This window comes from Megalobrama amblycephala, linkage group LG14, assembly GCF_018812025.1.
Source record: "Megalobrama amblycephala isolate DHTTF-2021 linkage group LG14, ASM1881202v1, whole genome shotgun sequence".
Lineage (NCBI taxonomy): Eukaryota > Metazoa > Chordata > Actinopteri > Cypriniformes > Xenocyprididae > Megalobrama > Megalobrama amblycephala.
Genome location: NC_063057.1, coordinates 32,836,985 through 32,845,863, shown reverse-complemented (window position 1 = coordinate 32,845,863; position 8,879 = coordinate 32,836,985). Strand labels below are relative to the sequence as shown.

Here is an 8,879-nt window from a genome sequence, read left to right as displayed (position 1 = left end):
TTTCACAATATTACTGTTTTTTACTGTATTTTTAATTAAATAAATGTAGCCTTGGTGAGCAGACGAAAACTTCTTTTAAAAACATTAAAAATCTTAGTGGTTCCAAACGTTTGGACTGTACTGTGTGTCACTGCCATTGTTTTGTCTCACTCAAGATAAACACTTTTCTAAGGCATGTCTATAAAATCTACTTAAATAATTGAACTAAGGTCTGATCCTGGCTTGGCCTAAGCTCTGTCTGTGAAACCAGGTCTATTTGTCACCATGAAATGCCATTTTTACAGCCACTTGTTTTTCCTGAATGTGATATTTGTTAATTCCTGTTGTTACGACCTCGTCTAGGGTGAGGCCGCAACATAAACTGCAATTGAAATCAAAGATCCTTTGTACACTTTTATTTACAAAACCACAAATGAAAGCACAACTTCAGGGGTGAGCAAAGGCCAAAACAACAAACAAACACCACACAAACTCCTAACAGAAAAACCTAAATTCCCTAACAAAAGAAAAGAAAATACAATAAATTATCCTAACTCCCTATCTAATGAAAAACAGGAGAAAACAGTATTTACAAAGGAAATGGCACTCACCCCCTACAGCTTCCTGGTGTGGAAAAGGTATTTACAATATTTTACAAAAATATACAAAAGGGATTGACAACTTAACTCAAACCCAAAAATAACACTGCACACAACAGGCAGATCAACAAGCAAGCTAACAGCAACAACACGCTGTAGCGAACACACAATAGCACATGTGCAATTAAACAACAGGGAATCACAAGTTGAGCAGAGCTCCCTCTTCAGGCCTTCCAGATCCTTTTATTGCTGCTCCCTGGTCCCATTAGCACCAATCAGATCTGGAGATCACTTTGGTAGAATGCAATCCTAAAGAAAGGACAAGAGAAAGGGAGAGAAAGATACTTTTTTTTTTGACTTTTAAACAGCAATTTAATTCACCATCAAAAAGATACTTTTAACATACAAAAAAACATCATATTTAACAAACTATTTACCAGTTAAAATAAATCTCTTCATCTTCTATAAAAATCAACCCTTTGTTTACACAACCTTTCTTCTCAAACATTAAAAGATCACTATTCATTTTATTAAATTAATATTCTGACCTAATTCTAGACTCAACCAAGGCCTTAAATATATTTACCATATTTACTTCTTGTCCTTCCATTTCAATTTTATATGCCTTCCAAATGGCTAATTTTGCTTGACCAACTAAAAAAATTGAAAAGGTACAAATTCCCATTTATCACGAGAATATTTACACCCATAAATAAACACTGTTTTCGAAAAAATTATTCCTAAACTACTCAAAATTCTATCCAAAATATTGAAAAGCGGGGACAATTTACAACATTCACTAAAAACATGAAAAACAGTATCAATTTCATTACACAAAGTACAAAGTGCTGAAACCGAATACTTACATTTAAACAAAAACACTTTTGTTGGTAGTGCACAATGCAAAATCCGCCACTGTAAATCACCAGACCTCTTTGGTAGGGGGTTTTTATACAGTAACCGCCAGGAAGGTGATTTATTTCCTGACCCTAAGAGATGAGTTCTCCACTTTGTGTCTCCCCTCTCTCTTAACTGCCCAACAAAAAAAGACTTTACACAAACATTATATAGATTTAATTTGTTCACTACAGAAAAAGGAAGACTTTGTAAACCTCTAAAAGATAGCAACATATTCACATTAACACTAGTATCATTCCAAACTTGATCAACCTGTGGAGTTATATACACTTCTGGAACAAACACATCTATATAATCATTGCCAGACATAAATTTGGTTATATATTCCCCCAAAGCTGTAGGAAAAGAACTATTCCAACTATTCTCTCTGATCTGCCTCCAATCTTTGTTGTAAAAAAAGGTACTGATAACCACTCTCTATTTATCAAATCAACCAAATGTCCAACCTTAGTTACCCCACCTGAGACAAAGTTAGAAATATCAATGTTGGAAGTAATACATTTTTGGAAACCAAGGATTATAAAAAAGTGGTTCATCCAAACCAAAATGTTCTTTTCGCTCCAACTTAAAATAACTCCAAGCTTTAAAAACAGATCCATAAAACTTAATCCCAAACATATCCTTTACAACATTTCCTGAAATCAAAAACATTTCTTTGTCAAATTCCATCTTGTTTTCCCCCCTTATTATGGTAAGACCAAAACTAATCCACGGTACAGAGTCAGATGAATAAAGCAGTTTTTGGGCAGTCTGTAACCTCATGGCTTTCACCTTAGAGGCTAAATGAATTAATCCTTGACCACCCTCAATAACAGGTAGACAAAGTACTCCAGGGGGAAGCCAATAATGGCCACCCCAAAAAAAGTCTCTAAAAGCTTTTTGAAGGTGTGACAAAAGTTCTTCTGGCGGGTCCAGCACTGTTAGACGATGCCACAGCATTGAGGCGGCTAGATTGTTCAATACTAACACTCTGCCTCTGAAAGATAGCTGGGCTTGAATCCATTTCCATCTCAGGAGCTTTCCTGTCACTTTTTCTATTAGTCCTTCACAGTTTTTTTCCATATACTGCTCAGTCCCAAAAAACAGTCCAAGTATCTTAACTCCTTCTTTATTCCAAAGACGCTGATGTGGGAAGCTGAGGTGGATTCTGATTTGTCCAATGCCCTAACAACAACGTGCCAGTTTTTCCCCAATTAACACGTGCAGAAGAAGCATTCTGAAAGATTTTTAACATCATCATCGGATCGAATGATCACTGTGATGTCATCAGCATAAGCTGTTAGTTTCACTGCTGGTGTATTTGAGAAGCAAGATGATGTCAATCCTTGCAGTTTCTCTCTCAACATCGGTTCAGTAGAAATTATGTACAAGAGGCCAGATAAACTGCACCCCTGTCTCACTCCTCTTACAGAAAAAGGACTCGTCAGATTTCCATTGATTTTCAACATACTATAAACATCCTTATATAGAAGATTTATCCATGAAATAAAAACTTTCCCAAAGCCAAAGCCTTCAAGTGTTTTGAACAGATATTCATGATCTACTTTGTCGAAGGCTTTCTTCTGGTCCAAACACACAAGACCAAGATCAAGTTTGTGCAATTCAGTTAAATGTAACATGTCTCGCACAAGAAAAAGATTGTCAAATATAGGTCGCTTTGGTACACAATAAGACTGATCTTCATGGATAATAGTTGCTATGCATTTATTAAGACGATTTGTCAAAGTTTTAGATAATATTTTATAATCAGTTCCCAAAAGAGAGACTGGTTGCCAGTTTTTTAATAAACCAAGATCTCCTTTCTTGGGTAGAAGAGTCACTACAGCTCTTCTGCAACTAAGGGGTAAGACTTTTGATTCAGAGCTTTCAAGAAACACAGCATACAGATCCTGTCCAATAAGAGACCAGAAAGCTTTGTAAAATTCAGAGGTCAATCCATCCAGCCCTGGTGATTTTCCTGGAGATTGTTGCTGAACAGCCATGGTTAACTCTTGAAATGACAAAGGTTTCTCTAATTCAGCGTCATCATCTTTTTCAAGACGTGGAAGTCCATCTAAAAGCTGATTAGTTGCTTCTAGGTCACAAGGTTGTGCAGTATATAAATCTTCATAAAAAAGTAAAGCTTGTGAAATTATTTATTTCTTTTCCGTTATCTCTTTCCCATTTGACAATTTAAGATAGTTTATATTCTTCTTTTCTCTAATCTTCTTCTCCAATGAGAAAAAGAAAGTAGTTGAAGAATCCATGCTGTTTAACTGAAGATATTTTCCCTGTAAAAATGCACTACGACTTCTTTCTTCATATAAATTCTTCAAAATCAAGTTATACTCTTTTAGCCTTTTTGCTGTTTCCGTCTCTTCACCCTCACTGATGGAGCTGCTTAACTTGAGAATCTGCTGTTCCAAAAACTGGACTTTTTCTTTCAGTTCCATCATTCGATTGCTTCCAATATCCCACCACTGGCATAACGTTTTATACTGTAACTTTCTCTCTCTCCACTCTCCCCAAAAAAGAGTGAAAAATTTTACGAAAGATTTGTCTTGTAACAATCTATTATTAAAACACCAAATTTTATGGTAAGAAGTCCTCTGTGTTGTTGTCATAGTTACCGTAATATAATGATGATCAGAAAAAGATGTAGGCGAAATGTTACTATTAAAAAATCTACCTCTTTTGTTCATTTGAACATAAAATCGATCAAGTCGTGCACCAGAAATGGTGTTAGAATTAATTTTAAGCCACGTATATTGTTTATCGTAAGGAAAAGCTTCCCTCCATATATCCAGAAGATTATGATACTGAACAACAGTTTTGAGAGTTTTAGCTGAATTTTGATGCGGTTCGACATGATTCCGATCCATAGTATAATCAAGAGTGCAATTAAAATCACCAGCTAAAAATATTATACTATTGTGTGAAACCTTTGAAATGACCTCTTTTAATTTTCTAAAAAAAGAAACTCTTTCTACACCATCATTTGGAGCATAAATATTAATAAGAGAAAAAGACAACTCATATAACTTAATATCAATCAACTGCATTCTAGCAGGTATGATTTCTTCAACTCTACTATCTTTAATTTGTAAATCTGGAGAAAAAAGAACCGCTACTCCAGCACTAACATTAGAATCATGGCTAAGAAAAGCTGTCCCTTTCCACTCGCTTAACCATTGCACCTGATTATCCACGTCCGTGTGTTTCTTGCAGAAAAACTACACTCGCTTTTGTCCAATTCAAAAAATCAAACAAAGCAAACCTTTTTTCAGCACCACGGCATCCATTAACGTTTAATGATCCAAAGTTTAAGGATCCCATGATACTGACTATTAGGAAAGAAGGCAAAAGGCATCCAAAACCAAGTTCAATCCTTCTTTGCATTAGCTTTTATCATGCCCTTCACCTTTGTTACTATTTTCTTAAGACTATTTTTTCTTACTATTTTCTTTGTTACTATTTTCTATTTTATTCGCTTCTGTCTACTGAGTTCTTCAAGGGTTGCCTTGTTCAATGCAGTTTTACACGACGCCAGAAAACGCTTCAAATCTGGGAAAAATTTCACAATTTGTGGTTTTCGAGCTCCTTTGGTTTCATCTAGAAAATCGTTAATTTGTTTGAGTGTGTACAATCTAGTACCCAAAGTCTCCGTTCTTTCAGAATCGTCCATATCAGAAATACTGCCTACACTCTCAAGATCATTTTCTGATTCATTTTCAGAACAAGCATATTCTGAACTCATAATTGACATCTGAGTATTAATCTCATCCGCTGCCTCACTTTCACCATCTGCTTTATTATTTTCTGTTGTTGTTTGTTCTTTTTCTGATCGTTTGTCATCTTCATTAATCGTCAGATTGGATATCTCTCCACTATTTGACTGATTGACGATCTCCTCGCCCTTGTCACTATTTACTACATCAGTGTTTTCTTTTGCTGCCGTTTCAACACCAGGGACAAAGTCATTATTTTGTCCAGTGTGTTGCACAATTGTTTGGAAATTAGACGGCTTATCAGTTGGTTTATTTGGGCATGTTTGTCTAACATGCCCTTGTTCTCCGCATGAGAAACACCGCATGTGATCCGAACTAATGAAGATTGTATAATCTTTGCCCTCATTAGTTAACTTTACAGCCAAGTTAACCCTTAAATGCATGACTGTTTCGCCAGTCATTCTTATGTATTCGGGTCTTTATCGACCCGGATCTATATCTAACACAGAAGGATCTCTACCTGTCGCGATAATATAAAACTCCTCTGATATTAGAGTAACAATTACAGAAGAATAAAATAAAGCATATTTTGTTAGCTTTTGGAGCTTGAAAGAGCTCAGTTTGAGCAGATGTTTTATGCCATCATCACTGTCCTCGTCAGAGCTCATTTCCCAGTAAATTCAGCAAATAATGGGCTAGTTTTATGTTTGAGGTCATGAATATGAGCCCATTCGCGATCTCAAACGTATTCTCTAAACTATATAACTTTCAACATCTTCAAAATCAATATTTCGATCGCTAACAGCTTCACCAGATCAGTCCTGTAACAGTTGACAGTCATATTTGATTGCGTTCAGTACTTGCTCTGCAGTAAATCGCTGAGCCATTTCATGTTTTTCTTATTTCGTTTTCTGTCTGAATGAATCGTCACTTCAGCATTGTGTTATCAGACATTGCCACCTTGTGGAATAAAGGTGAATTGCACTTATTCCGTCATCTAAGATTCAATTATTGTTGTGCAGAAAAAAATATACCTACACTCATACACACCTCGGGTCGTTTGCGACCCTATACAATTTTTACAAAAATAGGCATTCTTTTATGATTTGTATGATTTTTTTCTGGTTATATTACTTTATAATGAATTGATTGAGGAATACCAAGAAGGTTGATGTCTAACTTTAAAAAATGAATGAGGAGGAGGGTAGTGAATGACGTCCCGGGTCACTAAAGACCCGAGGTATGCATTTAAGGGTTGTTGTTCATTCAATATCATGTTGTTCATTCAATATCATGTATGTGCATCGGCGAAAAGACGAAACATGTTTGAGATCTGGATTTTTTAGACCTATCGGAATCATTTTTATAGGTGCTGTTAATCTTCCGTATCTTTCGAGAACTCCATGAATTGCTTCGTTCTTAATTAACGGAGGAACATTCGATAGCACTATTTTCTTTGATGGACTAGATAACGGCAGTACCGGCACAAACGTGTTATTAACTGTAATTCCACGTTCAATCAAACCATCTGAACATCAGCAAGAAAAACAACAACAGCTTTGTTCATTCTGGAAGCTGACTTAATGTTTATCCCACCAACCCGTTCACTGACCGCGACCAACACATCTTCCACGGATATGGAATCATCAGGTGTACATTTCAAACCATGTCTAAGAGTCAAGCGTGAGAGATCTCCGCTTGACTCCATTTGCCAATTTTGCCGACCGCAGTCAGCACGCAACAAAAAGTTTGTAATATAAATTTAAACTCTTTCTACGAAAATTCAAATAAAAGAAAACGAGAAAAAGATTAATGTAACAAACTCTCAAAAGCGTGTTCCCAAACTCTAAGCTCCTCCCACTACCCACAATCCCTAGAGAGAGAGAGAGAAAGAAAGAAAGAAAGAACCAGCAAAACACATACACAATACGTCTCAGGACGTAACACTGTTCAAACAAGTGTGTGGTTATAAATGAATACATTTGTATGTAAACTGAAGGAAGTTGTGAATTTTTCATTAAAACCATATTATCTGCTGCCCTGACCACTGTCTCTGATTGAAATTAGAATCTTGCTGTACATAAAGCAAGATTGATTTGATATTGTTTCCACGTTAATTCAATGTTAAATAGGTGATTTAATTAAGGTTGAAAAAGCATTGATTTTACAACCATGTTGATCTATTTTTCATCATTGAAATAACATTATTTCAGGGTTGCAAACCTGATGAAAAATCAACTTAAAATTCAACGTTGATTCAATGATAATTTGGTTAATTCATTAACATTGATTCAACGTTGATTCAAGGTTGGTCTGCTATCTGGGTGAGGACAGATTATTTCCCCAAACTAACACATACAAAACATAAAGTCCAGTCAGCCTCACACTCACTCTCTCTAGACACACATGACTATAAACTGCTCCTTTTCAAAGTTTGCTTTTGGCCAAAGAGGATCTTACCCGTCATTGAGAAATCACCTCGTGCACACTGGTTACCGCTCTTTCCCATCATGAAATCGTTGACAGTTTTCTTCAACAGAATCAGGTGTTTTCTGGAGCTTAGGGAAGTTGCACTCAAGAGCCACCAGAGCCATTGGACTGCCTAATAGTGTTAAAACATGGAGACAGGTTAATCATAATCTTCATCATTATCATTGGCAGCACAGTAATTTTCATAAGCTGCACGGAAACGTTCAACATATTCTAAGGGGTTTTCACCAGGTTTTTGTTTGACTTGGGTCACACTTGTCCTTGGAAATGATTCCCAACCCAGGATTTCTTTTACTTGTCTTTTATAGTCACCGTAAGGGCCCTCAGTCTGGTTGTTGTTTAACTTTCCAATCAGAATCAAAACCCTGACTAACCATTTTCTTAATAATCTCTGCAAATGTCTTTGAAGTGAGCTTCAGAGGAGAGACGCTTACAGCGTTTACTCTCTTCTACCACATTATCTGTATCGATTCGGGACTGATCAAGTTACTCAATTTGTCGGCCATATTTTAGTCAAAGTTAATACTCACCTGAAAGAGATGGAGGCGGCGATCTTTAAACAACACAGCTTTGGCTTCTGCTTGATGAAACTGCAGAGTATACTCCAAAATCACAGTTACATATACTGGTCCAAGCCAATTAGGGTCACAACTTTTTTTTTTACCTTTCGTCGGGATCGTTCCTGATGCATCCTTGACCAACCAACCCTATCCCTATCTCTTTAGAGATGAAAAGCTTAATCTTTTTCCGAAATTGGTCATTGTTAAACTTGATAGGCTTGAAAGTTTGTTAACATGCAAGGTGTACAACACTCACATATATAAACATAAAATAAATAAAAATAAATAAATAAAAGCCTCGTGTCATCCATTGCTGCACACAAATGAGTAAGTAAGCTTTGTGTTTTACATCATCTGACGCATGAACATGTTTACAAGACTGCAAACCCGGCGAAAAAGACAGCAAACTCGGGTTTGATTTGGGTATGCAAGAGCCTTTATTGCTGTCTGTGTAATAACTAAAATAATGTTTATATATCATATTTTCTGGCTAGTTTAGTTTAGTTTTCTATAATATACCCAAACTGAATAATTAAAAACAAGTTTAAATGAGTAAATCTTCTATAGATATTTTTTTAATATTGATTTTCTTTCATGACATACTTCAATTCTTGTTAAAACACACT

The 8,879-nt window shown here is 35.9% G+C and overlaps 1 long non-coding RNA gene across 1 annotated transcript; it reads right to left on the bottom strand.

Moving 5' to 3' along the window:
* Positions 1 to 150: 150 nt before the first annotated feature.
* On the bottom strand, positions 151 to 8,435 carry LOC125246223. Its single transcript, XR_007179786.1, has 2 exons — positions 7,664 to 8,435; positions 151 to 887 (listed from the first exon to the last, which is right to left on the bottom strand). It is a non-coding gene; the product is annotated as an uncharacterized LOC125246223 (long non-coding RNA).
* Positions 8,436 to 8,879: the final 444 nt, after the last annotated feature.